The following is a 22632-nucleotide window of genomic DNA, read 5'->3' on the forward strand; positions in this document are numbered from 1 at the left end:
AGATCAAGACAATACTTGGCTTGATGGACCGGTTGCAAGCGTGAAGGGCAAGTTGGAGGCTTTTGAGCGATGGACCGCGTGGCGGTTAAGCTTGAGCAAGACTTGGCACCGATGGACGAAGGCAATGGTGAAGAACAAGTGATGTCAAGATCGATGAACCAATAAGGTCACGCGATGATATGAAGTGGATCATATCATTTATTGATCGTGTTGGTGCATGTGTTGCATCGACATTTGAGGAGATGGAATGGAATGCGTAAGGCAAAGGTATATTTGTAGAGCATTTCATTTCACCGGTCATAAGTGTGTAGAGAAGTTTATGACCGGGTTTAGGATATATGGACATACTATCAAGAGGGGCAAACTTGTTTGCATATCGGTCATCTAGTGCCACTTGAGCGATCTAACTTTGCATACATGTTAGGATCGAGTGGCGTGGTGAAATGAGTGATTAACTCCTTGAAAATTTTTGTGAAATTACTAACACACATACACATGGTGGTGTACACTTGGTGGTGTTGGCACATTTGCAAAGGAGAAGAAGTTGGAGTTGAAACGGATCAACTCGGTAAAGAAAAGGAGGAGTTCCAGAGGGACCGGACTCTGCCTCGGTAGGGACCGGACTCTACCCCCTGTGTCCGGCCAAGCAGCACGCAGTGAAGAGCGCTTTTGGTTCAATGATCGGATGCTGGCTCGGTGGAGGACCGGACCCGACGCTGGTGCGTCCGGTCGTAGTGATGTACGCTGACGTTGTGGCGCGAGGCGTGGCGGTGATGCGTGGCAGATGAAGGACCGGACTCAAGGCGTGAGTCCGGTCATGTCTAACCTAACACGTCCGGTCACAATTTAGTGGCTTGGGGAGCTCTCTAGAAATGATCGGACTCTAGCAGAGGAGCGTCCGATCATTGTGTGGAGGTGGCGTCAGATCGTCGTTGGTGTGCGGGCGCGCATGGACCTGACGCTGGGCTGTCGTGTCCAGTCGGGCCAGCAGTGCATCCGGTCATCACTTGACCGTTGGCGCGCGGTTGTCGACCGTTGGGATTGCACGGTCGAGGTTAAACGCAGGTGACGCGTGGCACGCATCCTGCGACCAGACTCAGGGGTGGCACATCCGGTCATAACGACCGACGTGTCCGGTCGCTGCGTATTTCACCCAGTGAAGGGGTAACAACTGTTTTGAGGTATGGGGTTATAAATAGAAGTGTTGGTTGGCCTTAGGCTGGTTGCTGAGCACCCTTAAGCCTTGGTGGCTTGTGTAGGTGTGCTTGGGAGCCCTCTAACTCACATACGCTTGATAGTGGTCATCTGATTGAGTGTGAGTGCAATTGCATCATGAGGTTGCATCGAGTGGCACTAGGTGATCGAGTTGTAAGCCGGTGGTGCTTGTTACTCTTGGAGGTTGCCACCTCCTAGACAACTTGGTGGCTTGTGACTCCGTTGAAGCATGCGAGAAGATTGTGCGGTGCTCTGGAAGAGGATTTGTGAGGGGGATTGTGCTCACCTCGCGGGGATTACGAAGAGCAACTCTAGTAGAGCGTGTTATTGAGATACCCTCACTTGGTTCATGGGGTTCTTGCGGCGCCCAACGTGTGGGCTTGGTGTGATACCCTCACTTGGTTCATGGGGTTCTTGCGGTGCCCAACCTTTGTTGCCTATTTAGGATCTTTGTAAGGTGTTTGAAACATAGATAGAGGGGTGTAGTCTTGGCTAGACCGATAGTTTTAATTCTACATTTGTTTTGGTTAGCCGATGCATTTATTTTTATAAAGGACTATTCACCCACGTCTAGTCCGCCATCTCGACCCTACACATGCATATGCCTTAGCCTGGCCTAGCTCATGTAGTATCCATGCGTTTGGCAGCCTGTACAAGCGTTTAGGGCTGGGCGCAGCTGGTGCAAGATTCCCCCCTTGACTAGGCTGAGGAGGAACGCCATGGGACTTCATTTCCATCGAGAATGGCTCCAACAATGTGAGGCACGCATGCCCGTTGTGATGTTTTTGGCTCCCGCATGCATCCGCAGAGATGGCGTGAACTGGTTAGGACTTAGGGTTACCTCTCCTCTTCGCGCGCTTTTCCTTTTTCTTCTATGATAAATAGCACCGCCGTCGTCGCCCTTCGCACTAGTCATGTTCTTCTCTCCTGGTAAGCACCCTCTCCCCTCCTCCGCCCTCTCCTCTATCTTCCTTCTTTCCCATTTGTCTTCTTTGAGCCATGTCGTCTCCCATAGTTCACCACCGACGTTTGTTACCGTCCTTTGTCTCAATCCTTTTTCTTTGTTTTGATGGTGTAGGAGGGATCAATTGGTGGTGGGGTAGTCTCCAAAAGGCAAGTGTTCTCCCCAAATTTGTAACCCTACCCCTCGATCTACTTATGTTCGTGTCTCATTTACCTCTAATCACTATCCCCGCCTCGATTTGGCATGTTCTAGTGCGATTTAGAATGATTGTTGGTGTATTTTTGTAGGGAATCGATTTGGGTTGCAGATCTGATTTGGGGGACAAAGGCGAGTTCAATGAACCTTAATCCTCTTTAATTTTGTGCTAGTGTTCCCATACTTTGCTGTTAAAGGTTGCTAATAGTAAAGATTGTTTGGATTGTATGATTTTAGGGTTTGCCACCTCTAGAATTTCTCTGCATCGGTTGTTTGTCTTCCTGTGCTATGGTAACAATGATAATGTCCCCTTGTCCCCCTTTTTATGATGATGTATGACCATGAGGCATGAGGCACTATATGGTCTTTATGATGATTACATTTATATATCTGAGCATGAGCCAATGCGGATGATGTTTTTATTTTAATTGAGTACTTGCCAGTACCTGTGATGCTTTGTTCTAGATCTAAGCATATGCCCTTGCAATCATATTTTTTTTGTCTCTTGTCTTATTTGCATATGCCAATGCCTATGATGTTCTAAAAAATATGAGAGCATAATTTTATTTATTTATTTGTAGTTTAGATGAGCTAGGAAGACAATAGGTGCATGCTCATTGTTCAATATGCTGCTCTGGTTATAGTTATCTATGCCTTCTTGGTTAGCACCCTTACCATGGCTGAGAACCAAACTCCTCGACTCACCTATGGTCCAATGAGCCAGAGAGATCAAGAGCGCTAAATTTATCTGAATAAAATCTACAATTCCAATGATGTAGAATGTGTAAACATGCTACATATGAGGAGAGGCCCATTCTTTCAACTATGTACCTTGCTAAGGACTAGAAACTTGCTATCTAATAGCATACATAGCTCTGTGGAGGAACAGGTAGCAATGTTCTTGCATGTGGTCGGTCATAACCAAATGTTTAGGGTTATCCACCAAAATTTTGTAAGTCCGTTGAGACAGTCGGTAGATATTTTAGGGAGGTCTTATATGCTATAGGTGAGTTTAGAAATGACTTGATTAGGCCACCTTCTAATGAGACAACACCTAACATCATGGGAAGTTCAAGATGGTATCCATATTTCAAGGTGCAAATTGTCCCATGTACTTTTTGGAAAGAAATGACATACAATCTAGCATATCTCAAAATAAAATTTGGAAAATTGTAGGACTGTGTGGGGGCAATTGATGGTACTCATGTGCATGCTAGAGTGCTCGCCAAGATTGCTTCAGCCTCTAGGGGTAGAAAGTACTATATCAACCAAAATGTTCTTGCTGTAGTTGATTTTGACCTCAAATTCACATACATATTGGTTGGATGGGAGAGTTCTGCACATGATGCACTCATCCTTGCTGATGCTATTGAGAGAGACGATGGGTTAAGGGTACCACAAGGTAATTTCAATAAAACCTGGTAGCTTTACATAGTGTCACAAGATATGCAATAGGACTGATGTATGTGCATCGTTGTTTTAGGGAAATTCTACTTAGTTGGCGCGGGATATGCCTATAGGCTTGGATTCCTTCCTCCTTACCGTGGTACTAGATACCATCTCAATGAATATAGTGGGAGGAATTATCCTATAAACCACAAAGAGTTGTTCAACTTGAGGCACTCTAGTTTGTGTGTCATCGTGGAGAGGGCATTTGGGGCTCTAAAGAACCGCTTTCGTATTTTTGATAACAAACATTTTCATCCTTATAAGACACAAGTTAAGCTAGTACTTGCATGATGCATCCTTCACAATTGGATAATTGGTCATGGTTTAGATGAATACTTCCCTCCTGAGTCAACTTGGGAGTCTAACAACAACCCACCAGATGACCATGGTGTTCATGTGTCTGATAATTTAGCTTGGGCTAGTAAAAGGGATGAAATGGCTCAAGAAATGTGGAACAACAGGGGTCATTCCCATGTGTAGGAATTTATTTAGTGGGTTGGTTCTGTTGTGTAAGACTATATGTCTATTGTATGTGTGGTTTAGGCCCCTCTAGATCATGTGGCTAGCTGTTTGCCCCACCTAAGCCTAACCATCAGAGACTGGATTGATGGTTTCATGGATCAATCAGCTAATTATGATGGACTGCATTAAATATGAGTCATTTTTATATTGTTGTGAGGACTGCCATCTCTTTAATATTCAGCTTTCTGCTGCCACTGCCACTGCATGTCTGTGCCTGTGATGAAAATATGTGTCATGAGTTGGCTATTATTTACATCCATTTTTTCCAGTGATGACCACCTCTTTGATGAGTTGCCTTTTTGTATGGAGGTTTTGCCTGTGTTGACAACATCTTTCATGAGTTGCCTATTTGTATTTCCATGTTTTGCCTATGATGATAAATTTCCCATATACATGACTTATGAGGGGAAACAACTGATGATATTGGTGTTGTGAGGTACTGGGCATCAAGAATTTCTTACCTGCTTGCTGTATGTTATGTTTAACACTTAAGTTCATACCAGTATTATATTATTGTAAGCATCTTTCTGCCCTTATGCTCCAATACCATTATCAAATGGTGATAGTAATTTTTCTGAGGCCAATAAGAGTTTTTGACATGCTGCCTATATGTTATCTTCAACACTTTAGTTCATTTGAACAATGCTATGTGCAATTTCATTTCTTTCACCATCATTGTTAGTACTTTTTGGATTGCACAGTAAACTAATTATTCTTTTCATACTAAGCAGCCATGGTTTGGTATGTGGTTCATGTTGGACGACAAACTGGGGTCTTTTCTAGCTGGGATTTAGCCCACGCTCAAGTTGTTGGCTACAGTGTTGGATACTGCAAGAAATACAGGACTAAGGAGGAGGCAGATGCTGCTTTTTATGGACTCCCTGAAGAACAAGAGGTGCAGCCTGCATATGGAGTCCCTGAAGAAGAAGAAGAAGAGATGTAGTGTACTGGAGGCAAACAAGTCTATATTTAGTGTTAAGGATGTCATTATCTTAGTGCAGGCATTAATCATTGTGATTTTACTATTTAAGTTGCTATAAATTTTATGGTCCATGTTGCATGTAAGAATGTTGTATGGGGTATGCTCACCATCCAAAATTGGAGGTAACTAGAACCTGTGCATGTAGCAAACCAAACAAACAAGGCTGCATGTGCTTATGCAAGGATGTTGGTGCATGTTTGTCAACCAAACACTATCTATCCCTGCGTGGCCAGGTTGTACTGACACAGGCAACCAAATAATATGTTGTTGCATGCACCGAGACTGGCCAAGTATGGCCTGGTTAGGTTGGTGCGAGCTAGGTTGGTGTGAGAAGTGAACCAATCATGCCCTAAAGGCAGAAGTGCCGCCGCCATCTCTCATGTGCGTGTGTGTGCTATGGGCACTGGTGTGAAGCCATTTGATAGAACCGCGTGCGGCCGCACGTGAACTTCGGTGAATGGCCCAGTGGTGCCACCCTTCTTCATCCGCATGCGATCTTTGTCTTATGGAGCCATGCCATCGCCTCGGTTTCACCTGTGTGCGCGTGCTCCGACCAAAGGGCGTCGGCTTTAAGGCACCCATGTGGCACCATCTTCTCCCCCTTTGCCTGTCTGTCTCATCGGGTTAGCGGCGGCTGGTGGATGTAGCGATAATCATGAAGGAAAAAGAAACTGGGGCATGGCATGAAGATCACTGGTTTTGCTCAAGGGGAAATGATTCTCGGCTGTTTTTTTATGAACGACCGAGAGGGCACTAGCCCTTAGTAGGCATGCACGTGCAAGCAGCCCAAAGGGCATTGTGTGGAGCACATCCAGGTTGAGGCCCTTATGGCCTGCACTATGCTAAAGTTGGGCTAAATGGTAAGTTGCGCTGAATAAGTTTTTTTATTGTTAGTGTAATTTCCAGTAAGTTTTCCATTTTAATTACTGCACTATGTAAAGCTAAGTATTAGCAAATAATTATTAGTTATTTTTGCTGCAAGTCAAGAATATGTTCTCTGGTTAAATTTTATCACCAACAAGAAGATTTAATTTGAGAATTAGTTTTATTTAAGTATGACATTTATTTATTTATTTCTCTTACCAACGTTGTTAAATAAATACTTGTCATATGAATTTTGTTTTGTTCTATTTATGCCCAATGGTGATGTAGAATAGAACTGCAAATTTTAAGTTTAATGCGCAAGTCTTTGACCAGAGCAACGTAGGGTTATTTTCATGCACATTATTGTTAATTAATGTTTAATATTTTTTCAGACAAAGATCTTGATGCTTTCATTATTGAAGGCATAAAAGAAGATAAGTTGGGTACTGGTGACTTAGATGATGAAAAGATTAAGTGCAAGTTCTGTAAGAAAGAAGACCATCCGATGAGGGATTGTGTTCTCTTTTTGGAGTGGCTCAATAAGAAAAGTAAGGATGTAATTTCCTTCATAGATGAATTCATGTGTACACATTATGCCATCAATTCTTAGTGGATTGACTTAGGTGCCACTATTCATGTCACCAATTCTATGCGGAGACTCAAGGATATAATTGATCTAAGAAAAGGAGAAAGAGCAATAAGAGTCCCCAAATGGCATCGAAATAGATGTGGAAGATGTTGGACAACTCCCATTAGTGCTTTACATCGGCTTCACACTTAGTTTAAGAAATGTCCTTTTTGTACCTCTATGAAGAGGAATTTAATTTTAGTTTCAACTTTAGATGATGATGATGTTCATTGTCACTTTGGGAACAAAATATGTATTATTAACTCCAATAAGAATGTTGGCACTGCTTTTCACCAAGATCAGTTCGGTTAGTTGCTTTACATGTGTAGCTCGACTAAGCTATATAGTTAGGCTGCCTTGGTAGCTTTTGTGTGATCTAATTTATTAGGATGCTTGCTACTATAATTGATTAGGGCACTTGCTTTGAAGTGCTTAGGCTATGCAAAGTAGTGGCTATTAGTGTTGTCTTTTGTTCTAACCACTTTGCTAAGTGTTGTGCTTTGAAGGTTTTCTAATAGCTATTCAACCTTCCTCTATCCATCCTAGGTCTTTATAGAGGGGCTTCACCATAGGCCTCGGCGTCTTCGGCAGCACATTAACCAACATTTCGGCGAGGGACTTCACCACCAACTCGGCATCATTGACAACACCTTCGCCAACATTTCGGCAAGGGGCTTTGCCATCGACTGTGGTGTCATTGGCAATGCCTTCGCCAACATTATGGCAAGGGGCTCTACTACCGATATTGGCATCATCGACTACGTCTTTGCCATCATTTCAACATGGGGGCTTTGCCATCAACTTTGGCATCATCAACACCTCCTGTGCCAACATTTCACCAATGGACTTTGACATCTTCGACATCACCTTCGCCATCAATCTAGAGCGGGGGTGGGGGTTGCCATCAACATAGGCATCTTTGACTTCGTCTTCGTCATGAATTTGGCCGAAGTGGGGAGTCACCATCAACATCGACAAATTTGACATCATCTTCACCATCAATTTGGAGTGGGGGATCATGTACAACATTAACAACAACAACCATGCCTATGTCATCGGCTACATGAAGGAATCACTCACATGCACCAGCCAAGAGGGATTAGCAGGAGCGCATCGGACAAGCAATCCACCCGAAGATGCTAGCCTTGGCTGGCGCCTGTGAGCAAAAGTTCAAAGACATATGTGTGTCCCAATTATAGAGCCTAGGGGCTTGTTTAAGGGTGTTTAGAGCCCATTTGTAGCCCCATAGAGACTCTCTTGTAAATATAAGCCCCACTAGGGGAAGAATGAAAACTCCCCTCTCACCTCCCCAATAAAAGAGGGGGAGAGGGAAGGTGGAGAGGACCTTTCACCCTTTCCTCATTTGACACTTTCTTATTTTCTCCCTTCCTCTTACTCTCCTCTCTCATGTTGGGTGTTTTTAGCTCTTTTGGAAATTTTGGCAGAGTTTACCCTACGCAGTGGTAACTGAGATCTACAATATAGAAGATACGTATAAATTTTAGTTTGAATAATATAATCATCCTTGGAAAGCCACTAGCTAGAACATGTCTCAAAGCATTAGAGCAAAGCACATATCGAATTAGAAAAACAATGCTTATCACAACACCATCATAGTTCTAACAAACAACACACAAGGTACTTAATAGTTATTAGAAACCGAGTTCATACAAATGCTACAAATGCAACATAACCGATGTCAACAAGTCAAATACATTCTTATTTTCAAATGAACCCTAATTCCCAACACTTCCCACATCCAAAATTTCAACAACTCTACAGTGATATCCTTCACCTTGCCTGCAACACAATCTATCATTGTGTTCACAATCACTTGGGTCAACTCTTTGGCTATTCTGTTTACCCTGTCATTTAACCATATAGTTCAATTCTATTGTATATCTTTCAGCTGTGTGGCTAACTTGGTAAACTCTTCCGAAGCTACCTCCACCACATAAGTTGTTACCACCTCCACAACTAGATAGGAAGTGAATGCTACACCTAGTAGTAGCGCACCAAAAAATTAGAGAGGTAGCAACCTGACTTGGTTGTTCAATTTCTCAACCTTGAACTCTAGCTCACGCCTGTGATTAACATAAACAATAACAATTGACCTTAATTTAATAAACTGTAAACTTAATAGAGATGTGTCACTAATTACTCACTTGTGCATGAGGTTGAACTTCAAATGGAGAAAGACACAAATCTCAATATGATGGATGTGCCACTGAAGCTTTACAAATTTTAACAGGATCTTGCTTTGACTCTGTCTTCTTGGCTTGAAGGCTTCTCCACCCTTACCAGACTCTTTAGCTGCATCTTTCGACAAACTGGCACCCTCGCCGCCAGACTTCTTTGCATTGCCATTGCTGCCAGCTGTGGTAGAGTAGTCACGCCTGGTCACACTCAACATAGTGGGTGATAGAAGACTGGTGGATGAGATCTTTCACACACTTACTAGCAGCATCAGAGTAGTGAGAACTGCATACTTCAAACTTAAACCGTCCACACCTGCTGGTGAGAAGCTTGATATGGTCTTTCTTGTTAAGTCTATAAGGTGCACTCTATTTGATGGGGGCCCTTACCAATAGATGTTGCCCATCTTGTGGATCTGCTTGAGAATCAATATAGTCCTGATCTACGGCTGACTGCCTACCACCATACAGGGTTGTTAAGGCAAGAAGACAAGCTAGCACAATTCGGGTTGTTATATATAAGCCTTCTGTATGTAGAGAAAGCTGATCCATCTAAGTATGTTAGGATCACCGCATGCATGCCATTCTGTTCCCTAGATGCAAATCATTGGAAAAACTTAAGGCTTTAGGCAATGAGTATCTTGAGGGTGTGTTGTTCTTGTATAAGATACATCCGGAAAGTAGGAACTACAAGCCAATCCCGATTCCAACACCAACCCCAAGCCGGTGTCGTGTATGTGGTGTGCACAACATACCGTCCATGACGTCTTGGCCTCCGGTGCACAGGATCGCACTGTCGTATCCATCCTTGAGTTGAGTGCGGCATGAGTGGAGACGAGGAGCACATCCAAGTCAACGCTGGCTAGGAGCGCACAACCGCCTCCTTCGGCAACATGAGGTGTTTCGTGTTGCGGTAGCCCACAGTGGAGGCAAACCCGGCCACTTCGGCTCTGGTGGTGGGGATGGTAATGTTGAACCCATATCCGCCGAGCATGGCGCCAGCGATGGCGGCGGACTCCTCCGATAATGTTTTGGAGGTAGGGATAAAACGGGAAGGAAATATTGTGTGGAATAAAAATTTGTTTAAATTTTGGAGAAACATGGAGAATGGCATTTCAGCGTGCGTACCAGTTTAATAATGGCATTGTGGCGAATCCTTTTTGCGGATGGCAAACAGGCGAAACCCAAGTTTGATGATGGAAAAATTCCAATTATCTCCTTATTAGTGGCATGGACAGTTGAGCTGTATTTATTGAGTGTAAGCTTGTCATAATTTCAGTAATATTAATAAAATAATATGCCATCACGGAACTTAACTAAATGATTAGGTAGTATGTAGAATGATTTGCGCTACATCGCCTATACACGTGTCCACAAGATCAATCTCTATCAATTTGCAGTGGGAAACATAAATTTTTCTTTTGGCTCTTGCTCAGAGATCGGTTGAACACCATAAACCTTCTCAGAAGAAATGACACCTAGAAGACTATTCTGGTCTATGCAGTTTGCAGTGTGAAGAAACCAGCAGGCACTTGTTTTTTGAATGCCCCTTTAGTACAGACTGCTGGCAGGCAATTCTATCAATTGGAATCTGTCACTCCAACCTGGATATGGTTATAGAAGGTCGGCTGGCCTTTGGAAATCAGATCTTTAGAGAAATAGGTATCACTGCTTGCTAGATACACCAGAAACAGGGTGATTTTTGATAATGTAAGTTTTCCCTTCGTCACCTGGAAAAGCAGGCTTCAAAAAGGAACTTGGCTTGGTTTGCATCAAAGCCAAACAAATTATGCTCCTTTACATTTGTGGAGAGATACACACCTGTAATAGTTTTGTTTCCTTTTCCCTCTTTGGGCTTTCCAAGCCTTGTATTTTGTACGGTTTATATTATAATAATAATAAAAAGTAGGGGTCTCCCCTGCTATTATCCCTCAAAAAAGAGATCAATATCTAAAGATAAGCTCTATCCAGCCAACATATTGTTTTAACCTCAAAGCAAATATCTTAACCTCAAAGTAACAAAGGACAACATGGGGATGTAGTTGGAGGTGACGACGAGGGGCGCACCTTGTGTTGCGGATCCCAAAAAACTGTCACGGGGATATTGTTGGAGACCAGGAATATAGAAATACATTCTCAAGTGAGAATGTCTTAACCTCAAAGCAAATATCTTAACTTTTTTCCCTGAAACACAGCAAAGATGTAGTACACGCGTACAATAATACAACACATCTTAAAGGAAAGATGATCTTATCCCCGCTTCTTTCAGCAGGTTACGACTAATGCACACAAATTTAGGCAAACCATTTCAATAGATTAGGGATGAAAATTCATAAATTAATTGTTGACCTTATCTTTGCTCTTAGTAATGAAATCGGCGGTCTGTAGGTTTTAAATAAAATGACATAAGTACAGAAATGGCCTTTAATGGTTAGTGAGCGTAGTTTAGTTGGTTAAGTTTCTTATGATGAAACTTGCATATATGAGTTTAAGCCCTTGGCACAGATGCTCGCCTTTTTTCTATATTTATTCTAGGATTAACAAAGATATTCTTTCAATCGTTGACTGCGAGACATCTGTGATGATTTCGTCAATCTTAAGACCTGCTGGATCTTTTTTTTTCATAGGTGCTCATAAGGATAAACTCTGCACATGTTTATAGGGATGAGGACCATGAGGGCGTGCGTGTTTACCAATGTTTGCATCTACACTATGATTCTAAAAGAGTGTAGCTGAAATTGAAAGGTACAAATCACAAGGAGAGGCAAAGTAAGCAGAAAACTGCATTAATATCCATTTAGTGACAAGTAAATTGGGAAGGAAGATTTGGCCAGGCATGTATTGTGAACATGGAGGGTACACAAAAACACATCTTGAAGCTTTGTCATCACATCCCACCATGTCTAAGCATTAAGTGCACATTGCCTGTCTTTTGACCGAAGTCAGCAAGGGGATCCCTACCTATTTTTGTTTTATGAGAGATAAATACAAGTGTACAAAGGTTAAGCCCAAATCAAAAACCTATTATAGTATTATTACTAATTAAAGATCCAACAGAGGCTCTACGATAATTCTCACCAGACGTGTTAGAAAAGAAAGATAAATCCTAAATTATCATATAATAACTAGAAACATCTTGCTTTTAATTTGGTGAACTCTAATCGTCATCGCCAATAATAGTAAATGGATCTCTATTTTGTTTTCTAAAAAGTTACTCGTCTATGCTATTATGAATACATGAAGTAATTACCCCTAATTTTGCATCTAACGTATCCACCTCTGCTATTCTAAAAGATAATTCAAATCACTCCCCATAAATTTATATCTAAATTATCCACCTCTATTATTGTAAAAGATAATTCAACATAACCCTCAAGTTTTGCTCCTAAATTGCCCATCTCTACCATTATGAAGAAACACTGGCTTAGGTGGAAATTGAGAAGGAAGAAAAAGGGCACCAAGAACAATGAAGAATTTATTTTGGACCTTCATGTGCTCCTCGGTAGTGTCGTTGAAGGTACCGAGCATCAAGTGGTGGTATTAACGGTAGGCGAGCATCGACCACAAGGAAAATGATTTCAGCTGCATCTTCAAGCAACATTGTGTCAATGACAAAAATTGGGTAGACAAATAAATGCATCAAACAATGAGAAATAATCTTTTCAACACCTCTAAGGTTATTACTGTTGGATGATGCCATCAAGTATCTCAAACACTAAACAATGAGAAATTATCTTTTCAACACCTCTAAGGCTATTACTGTTGGATGATGCCATCAAGTATCTCAAACACTAACAAAGGCTAATGGTGCCAATGAGAATAAGGTTATGACTGGCATTGGTTCAATGACCAAAATTAGTGGAGGTCATGGATGGTGATAAACCAGTTTCGAACATCTCCAGATGCTGGCGAAGTGACTTATCAGTTAAGGGCAGGTATATTGCTATAAGTCAGCAGTCTCATAGTTAGTCTCATACAAAGCCATGCGGATTTTCAACAATGTGGAGGAGAGGTAGCAAGTTGAGATAAAGAGGTCATTGTTTCATGAGGCAAAAGCGCTCCAACAGACATGAAAAACATTATGATGACTAAAACGATACTATAGGGCAAAAGAAAGGAAACGGTAGATCCATAATATAGTATGCAAGATGATCTTGAATTTAAATTTATAAGAGAGCCAAGAAACTAGATTTATGAGACTTGGAAAGTTGCTTTATCAAATAAAGGAGCTTACCAAGATGAGACTGAAGGCTATGTAATTTAGGCTATTTGATTTGGTATCGACTTAAATTGCGCAATCACAACATAGGAATGGGAAAAGGAAGATACAATAGCTCTAAGCCAAAGTTAAAGTTCATGTTGATGAGTACCGTAAAGACATTGATAGAGGATAATTACAATCAAACAAATAAAATAAACTATTCATAAAAATTATTTTTAAACATAAACAAAATACTAAAATTATAAAACTAGTGACCGGCGTTGTCTGCGCTGCACGGATCAACTTGCTAGTTTATTTTATTTTGTGCAAAAGAAAAAAGCCTCCACTCCAATTAGAAAAACTAAATTTGGATGCAGCTTTATGGGCTTTAATAAAAAAAATAGGCTCGAGTTGGTTAAGATACCTCAGCCCACAGCCTCTCCAAGCAAGTCAGGTTTTACTGGACTGGGCCATTATATATATTGCAGGTAGTGGCCCATTTTGTTGTTGTTTCTTAAATTTCTTATGCTAAATATAGCACAAGAGGAAAGGTTACAAAGTTTAAAATCTTCAATACGAGAAAATGAGCACATAAGAACACATTTAAACAAGCACATGAAATGAGACTTACAAAGATCTATACGAAAATAATTGGAACATAATTTCTAAATAACTAAAATCTAAACAATAGAAATGTACTGTAAGACAATTAAAATATACTATCAGAACAATTAAATATATAGTTGTAACAATCAATTTAGTGTCCTTGTGTATGTGGACAAATTTTAAACTCTTGATATATTTATATTTGTGGACATACGGAGTAGTTCATGGTGGTAATCAAATGATGCAGTCCACAAAATATAATAGTCCCTTCACACGTTCATCACTTCCCCCTTGCTCCCTGATGTTTCCTTCTGTAACTAAATGGCAATCAAATGATATAATCTACAACATGGTCCTCGATGTTTGGTTCTTCAAATGGCAGTCTCCAAAAGAGTCCAGAAAATTGCCTCTTTAACTAGTGTTTTTCTCCATGAGTAGGTTTGACCGTTTGATCAATGATCATAACAAAGGTATGATGAAGTGTTCACTCAGCACTGCAGAATATTCTGCCAACGTTGAATGATCAAATGTCCATCTAATATTTTGGACAGAAAGTTATTTGTCCTTCCATACAAAAACCACTTATAACATTCTTTTACTTTACACTCCAGGGTATCCAAAGTTTCATCTTGAACAGGGCAGTCCTCACATGTACTAAGAAAAAAAGAGGGCTCATGGGACAGAAGCTACTTCTAAAGAATGGTGCAGCCTGAGCTCATGTTGGATACATCAGGAAGAGATGAAGTGAACTTGTCTTCATTTAAAGTCTATCAAGAAGTACAGAATATGTGTTGATCTCACATCACATTATTAGCAGACAAGTGACGATTCATATTAGATATGTAGTTTGTAGACTAAATATATCCTAGATGGTTGCTCAAATACTACAGGAAGACATGGATCTACTTATGTCTAGAGCCATTGAGATAAAGAAAAGACAAGAAGTTAAAGCAAAATGTACATTAATCATTAAAAATTTAATATAACAGTTCTTGGAGCAACTAGCAAGCCAATTTCGCTCCAGAATGAACGAACATTGTTCCAAAAGCAAAGGCAGGGCAGTCGCGCTGTCGGTGCAGAAAGTGACCAACTAATAAATATTTGTAGTTTTGCTGTACGTTATGATCGGAGGTGGCCTAGCACTCAATGACACAGGATTTATACTGGTTCAGGCAACGTGCCCTACGTCCAGTCGGGGTCGGTCGGTGACTTTATTCCTGAGCCCAGGTGCTTAAAGTCTATAGTGGGGGGTACAAACGAGAAGGAGAAAGGAGGAGGTGTACAAGAGGTTCGGTCGGCTCCGACCGGAAGGGTCGCGGTCGGAACTGGGTGGTCTTGCGGTTGGGAGCGTTGATGTCGATCTAGTGAGTCTGAGCTTGAAGAAGTCGATCTCCACTTCGGGGGAGGGAGCGCATCCCCTTTTATAGATGAAGGGGATGGCTTTACAGGTGAGAGATGGAGAGTATAGATATTTCTGAGCCTTGCTACCTACGGTGATGAAAACTGGATAATGGTGGAAGCCCCCCGATACTGTCGATGTCGTTGTAGGATGTCAGATGTGTACAGAAGGTTGAGCTATCTTCTTCAGGAAGGATGACGCCGGTACCTGCAAAATACTTCTGGATGCCTAGTGGCATGTGAGGAGCCGTGCTATGTTCACCCGGTATGGCAAATCCTGGAGCCCATACCGCAATCGATATCCAGAGACACGCGGAGGGGGCTTACCATATGGGAGTTTCTAGCGGTCCCTACAATACTTTGTGTCAGGGTGGCTGCAAAGCACTGTTCCGTGCAGGGTATGGTCCCTGGTACAGTGGTTTTGACTTGTGAGCCATGCCTTGCCTTTCTTCGCACGCCTTCTGGTTCTTTCCGAGCGGGCGTCCCCTGTCGGATGGTCCCCAGTCGGAGAATAGCGATGAGCAGGGTTTTCTATGAATCCCGATCGGAGACACGGGGTCGGAGTCGGAGGCGGTCCTCGGATCAGGCTTTCCGAGTGGAGGCCGTGCGGAGGCGGCCGGGGCCTAACACTAGCGCTCCGATCGGAGAGGTCGTTCGGAGCTGGCCTGAGCCTGAGCTAGTGCTCCGGTCGGAGAGATGGGCCGAAGATGGCCTGGGCCTGAAGCGAGTGCTCCGGTCTGTTGAGTTCAGACTCTTGGGCCGGTCCAGAAGAAGAAAATGCCGTTCTTCTGGGCCGAGCCTTGGCGTGGAAGCCGGTCCCCGAGGGACCCCGGGTTTATGAACCCGACACACGCGATGCATGGCAATAATAATTATAGAAGTCCTATTGAAGTTCCTCTTGTCATACATAAAGGGACCAATCACATATTATTGTCATATGTGCAAAGCTTGTAACTCTGAAAACAACGGCACATACGGCCAATATCTCTCCTCAGTGTCCTGTCCAAGAGTGCAGATGAATTGGACTTGCCGACAATCCATATCATAGGACATTAGTGTTCTGTCCCACCCAACAGTGTAGAAGATCATGTTGCAGTCCGGATGAATTGCAACCCACTTAGAACTTTCTCCTCCAAGTACATATAAAGCCTCAGCGGTATGCTTCAATGTCCATTGTTCGCTATCATAGTCCTCAAGAACATAAACTACAAGTCGAACCACCTGATCTTCATCATCCGCCTCAAAATTGGAATAATGCAAACGGCCCTGGGATTGCTGAATGAAACCATAATCCATGTTATCAGGCACAGGTATGCCCCGGCATGCTGTTCCCTGAGTGTCCACCACAGCAATAGCAGGGTCATCGGTGAGATAATGTACACATCCATTATTCAGAAAGACATGCGAATAGTGATGAGCAAAAAAGCTAATGCCATTGTCTCCCTTACAAACCCATTGTCCTGTCTCAGATGAATACACCTGCACTCCATGTTCCAGTAAGGAGAAGTCATCGTCGTACTCTAGAAAGAACTCAAACACATAGAAATGGGGTGACACCGTGTGATTAAAACCAAGACACCTATGTCGGGGCTTGTTTCCTAGGCTAGAATCCAGCAATTCCACCCATTTCTTCGTGGCGGGATTACACACAGATAACTGGCAACCACCGTCGGAAGACCCAGGCCTGTAGCTGCAAAGAATAAGTCCATTCCAGCAGTCCAAAAGACAGATTCGGTTTCCTGGCAAGAAGTCGAATGAGGGGGAGACCAATGGGCAGTCTCTGCCCAAAACATTGATGAAATATGGAGCAAACCCCATCATGTTATTGTCGAAATGCATGCTAAAGATGCCGGCCAGGGTCTAGGGGAGCTTCCTGTTGTGGACAGAGATGAGGTCTCGCCAGGTCGTGGACACGCACTTGAAGCAGCGGACCGATCTGGCAGGGAGGCGGCAGAGGACCTGTTGTGTTCTATGGCTGAAAGTATTATTGACTGATTTGTTGTGAGAGAAAAATACTATTTGTTGGCTGAAAAAGTACAGCTTATAAGCTAAGCGAACAGGGCGATAAACTCTTTTGTCATCCACGTCAATTTGGTCAGATTTGGCTCTAACAGTGTCAAACTGCGAGTACGAAAAATCAAAAATACCCTCAGGTCGAAATATGCAATTAATTTTTTGGAGCATCTTACGATCTCAAATGAAAAAAACTCAAAACTAGATATACAATTTTTGTATAAAAATTATCTTCATTTGATTCCGTACAAAAAATATATTTTTTCTAAGACATATTAAACATATCAAATAATATTTTTTACGCAATTAAATGAAGATGATTTTTATATAAAAATTGTACATATTGTCGAGATCTACAACTTTCTTGTTTTGATTTTTTTTTTCATTTGATGTCATTAAGATATTTAAAAAAATAATTGCATATTCATACCAAAGGGTATTTTTTACTTTTCACACCCGCGGTTCGACACCGTTAGAGCCAAATCTGACGGATGTGGCGTGAAGGGCAAAAAAGTTTAGAGCAGTGACATCTACGAGAACTCAACTTTTTTAAAGGCTTACAGATAATTACCAATTTTTATAATAACACATGTAAAAGCTTTTTTTTCCGCGAATAGATTTGGCCAAGTGTTGTGTTACTTGTGTCTCAACCGAGGAAGGGAACGAGCAAGAGGAGAGACTAGGCACGCGAGCAGGCTCTTGCTGGACTGGGCCACGAGAAAATGCTTGACAAAATCTAGCGCCATGTGTATTGGGCCTTTAAATTTTAAGGGTAGCCAACTGGAGTTTTTGGGCCATGTGGATTGGGCCTTCAAATTTTAAGGGTTGCCAACTGGAGTTTTTGGGCCACGTTTAGGGCCTATCTTTTATATCCATCCCTGATTATAACACCATTTTTTGCTAAAAAAAAGAAATTGTAACATCATTCTATTGAAAAAAAAAGAGTTTATCTAACCTTTTTCAACTATTGCATGAGTCCCATTTAACTTCCTCAATTAGAAAATCATCGGTTTAGACTTCTGTCAATTCCTGAGACCATCTGGTTTACCTCTCGGTGCGGTTTTGAAAGTAGTTTTGGTTGACGTGACGCCACGTTAGCCTTCCTTCGTGGCCCTACGTTAGCAGCACTACGTCAGCAACGAGGAAGGTAAATTAGACTTTCACAATAGTTCAAGAAGGTCAATTAGATTTTATGAAAAAATGTATAAATGGTTTTTAAAAAGTTGTCTAGATATTTTCTGAAATAAATGTGCATTTGAAAATACTAAAATACTATTTTGTATTAGAAAATTCCTAGAAATTTTGTTTTTTACTAAAAAAATATGAATTAGTTGCATATTTTTTCATAAAATTTGTACTCTACCCTTTTTTCCTTGCTTAGAATTATTTTAATCCTATATGATCTTATAAAATTTGAACTAGGTCAAAAATGAAATAGATGATGAAGATTGAAGACCAAGATAAGCAAACTGGAAAAAAAATGTTTCCTCAATAGCAATGTTATACTTAACTATCGAGACATGTACGAGAAATTTCAAATAAAAATTATCATTCGAGCTTTGATTGTATACCACGACGATGATGTCTGCAGACTCATTAAACCATGAACGATAGCCGGTGTGCGACTTCTCAAACTATCGAACCAACATATGCGACTTGGCCAACAACATCCAGATAGACGCAAACTGCTTCCTCGCTTACCATGATCGTTGTAGGTCTGCACACGTACTGAGACTCTGAGAGGCACGTGATTAAGCGCGAAGGTAGCTTGGATGGACTCATGATGCCATACACTTCATGCGTTTCCTAAATGCATGCTCTATATATGGTTCCTGCCCCAAAAAAAAAACATAGCGCATGGTTTTAGGAAACAGACGATTTGTCCCATAATCGATGATAGCAAGCAATGCAAAATTAAGAAATTACTTATTTAACCCTATAATTTAAAAGGGTGTCATATTTGACATCGAAAAAAAAAAATTGAAGGTCCTTGTATGACATTACTTCAACTTCCATCCCCTATTTGACATTGTTGAAGTGTTAAGAAAATTGTCCACCCTACCTATCAGTTTAAACTTTGTGGATTAAATAGTCAATGCATGCAACTTAATATGTTAATATGACTAGAGATATATGTTAATATAACCAGAGATCTCATATTCCAGTGGGCACGATTAAATAAAATAGTTACAGCCAACTCTTACGGTTACTTCCATATTTGAGCTCCAAGAGCCTAGGGCTGGACAAAATACTCGCGGCTCGTCAACTCGCTCGACTCGTGTCCGGCTCGGCTCGGCTCGGCTCGGCCCTGCATTTTTTAACTTTTTCATAAGCTGAGCTGAAAGTCTAGCTCGTTGTTTTAACGAGCCAGCTCACGAGCTCAAACGAGTTGAGGCCTATCAGTCCATGACCATGAATCCAGAAGATGGTGATGCTGACCTAGAAATGTACACCTATTCTATTGATATGTAATCCTTATTTTCAGTTGTTTCATATGAATTTTGATTTTATAATTGCTGTGATACTTAAATGTTAATTTATGAATTGTTTTCCAGAGAGAAGATGATGATGCTGACATTGAATTTGTCGACGTTCCTAAGTCTGTGGTGGCAAGCAACTAGTAAGTATGCTGGAACTGCATGGATTATGGATGGACCAGCTATGTTGCATGGTTGATACTTTTGATGAACCTGATATGTATTAATTATGTATGGTTGCATAATGGTGGACGTCACCTTCTAGAATTATTGTGGCATGAGCATTATAAACATATGTGTCCTATTTTTTTTAAGTAGCTCGCGAGCTAAACGAGCCAACTCAAGCTCGCTAACGAGCCGACCTAAGCTACCCCTCTGGCTCACTCGTTAGCCTAACGAGCCAAGCCGAGCTGGCTTGTTAGCCTAACGAGCCAGCTCGAGTTAGACCGAGCCGAGCTGAGCTGACTCAATATCTAGCCCTAGGAGAGCCTACACGTGAAGATGAGTTCAGCCAAGAGATAATTAAAATCATCTTGAGCTAGACCATAGACTGCCACTAGAATTCATTGGTCCATCAACCTGTGCTTCCGCACGGGTTAACTTTAGATAAACAATAAAAAACCCTTTAATATTTTCCTGTTGCCATAAGTGTAACAAAGTATAAACTAGGGAGACACTAGCGTCCGAATGTTCGGACGGACACACGCGTCCGAACTCCCGAGCCTGCTTGTGTCGCGCACCTCTCCGTTTCCTGCGTCTCCTTCGTTTCCTGCGCCCGCGTCGCGTGGATGTGTCGCCCCTGCCCGTGCCCTTCGCTCGCACACGGGAACCGCCCGCTTCAGGTCCGCTTCCCGCGCAAACGTGGGGACCGCCTGCACCCCCGCTCCGTATCGAGCACGTGGGGACTGCATGTGACTGCGTCGACTGCCTCCCACGCCTGCTTCACACGGGAAACACATGCATGGCGCCCTAGCAGCTGCAGCAGGCGACAGTGACAGGTGGGTCCCATTGAAACATATGCAACCTCTGATCTACTTTTGCAACATATAGATAAAACACTTGCAATATATATTTGAAACAACTGAAACACTAGTAACATACATCGAAACACTTACAACAGACGTCTAAAACACTTGCAAAATGCCTGAAAACACTTGAAAGTCGTTCCAAGCATATGCAACATCTAGATAAAACACTTGAAACATATGCGTGAAATATATGCAACATCCAGATCAAACACTTGCAACATATTCTGAGAAACAAATAAAACATTTGGAACAGACTCTTGCAATATGCTTGTATAGCCACTGCAACATATGCAACATCCCGATCTATGTAGCACCCGGTTTTAAGAACAAAATCAGATACACACCATATGTGAGTCCAGGAAGTCAAATATCACATATAGCTACAAATAAGGGTAATATCAATAGACAATGCTTAAATACATAACGTATTAGTATAAAGAATATAACCTCAGAGTATAGACCGCGGAAAGACAACTCCGATCTTCAGGCGAAGACTCCAATCCACAGGGACAACTGACTGTTTGATCACAAGCCTAATTCCTCCAAACTCTAGCAATCTGGTACCCATCCAGGATTTTTATCCAAATAATTGAAAAAAATATAGCAAGCGTAAGTACATGTCGTACTCAACAAATATAACATGGGGTTCATGAGGCTCAAAAGGCTGACACTGGTTTAACTACGATTAGCTTTTAATGAGTCATGATTTTAGCAAGTGAGTAGCAACAAGTTTATCACAAGCCCATATAAACACATGATCAGGTAAACATGAATAATGAATAGCATAAACAGTAATCATTAGTGAGCATCTTTATCATCAGTATCCTTTAGTGTTCATCATCTATTTCGTAAGGGTTCTAAGGTCGCTCGTGACCGTGAGCACGACTGATATATCAGTTTTACACTCTACAGAGGTTGTACACTTTTACTGTGAGTCATGATTTACCCTTTCGTCGAGGTGATCAGCCTCTTGACCCACTACCAAGGAAGGTCGACAGGGTTCACTATAAAGCCTTTCAAAGGTTCATCTAACAAGTTAGGGCCATTAATTAGATTCACTCGGCAAACAGATGTAGGAACCTCCCTATCGAATGGCACAATTCCATCATAGCTATACATATAAGAGTAGAGGCTATCCTATACCCGATTCGTTAAGCCATTCTTACGCCAATAAAGGTAACCACTAACAAGCTAGAAAAGGTCCTCATACTGAGCTAAAGCCAGAGCTATATAACCCTCACAGTTGTATTGTAAGTCCCGGATGATCATTTGCAGATAAGTCCTTAGGGAGAGAAATCTAGAGCACCATAAAAATAGCCCAATGCTCTAGCCCCCTTGTTCCATGTTGCTAAAAAGCATCTTTTAAATGTTTATTGCATATACCATTAGTCAAGTTACAAGTTCACGGTCTTTAATTGAGCACTAGCATCATACTACCCAATGCAATACCCCAAAGGTACCAAGATACAAGGTACAAAGTACTAGGAATTCCTTAATGGCAGTCAAGGTAGACACATGCAGTATGAATTAAATGATTAAACGTGAATAGGTAACAAGGAAGATCCCATGCTATACTTGCCTTAACTTACTTTCCCCCAAAGCAATACGCTCAAAAGCCTTTAGTATTCAACTTTCAATCTTCTGCTTCCAATTCTCAGCTTCTAGTCTTCAGAGAACAGCTTCTTAATCACCACGTAAACCTCACCGATTGACCGAACCATATATCACCACACATACATCCATACATGACATACAAACAAGAATATATAAGAACAGTACATCAAACAATAAAATAAGCAAAACGGCGTATCGCTACGAACACACAACCGCAAAAGACACGCTATATGCGATTCAACAAAAAAGCGACTATCAAAGGATTTTTAGTGTAACGGAAA

At 41.7% G+C, this 22632-nt stretch overlaps 1 pseudogene; it reads right to left on the minus strand.

Moving 5' to 3' along the window:
• Positions 1 to 16152: 16152 nt before the first annotated feature.
• The window catches only part of LOC136543302 (uncharacterized), a 32618-nt pseudogene continuing 26138 nt past the window's right edge, over positions 16153 to 22632 (minus strand).

Source organism: Miscanthus floridulus, chromosome 3 (assembly GCF_019320115.1).
Source record: "Miscanthus floridulus cultivar M001 chromosome 3, ASM1932011v1, whole genome shotgun sequence".
Classification (NCBI taxonomy): Eukaryota; Viridiplantae; Streptophyta; class Magnoliopsida; order Poales; family Poaceae; genus Miscanthus; species Miscanthus floridulus.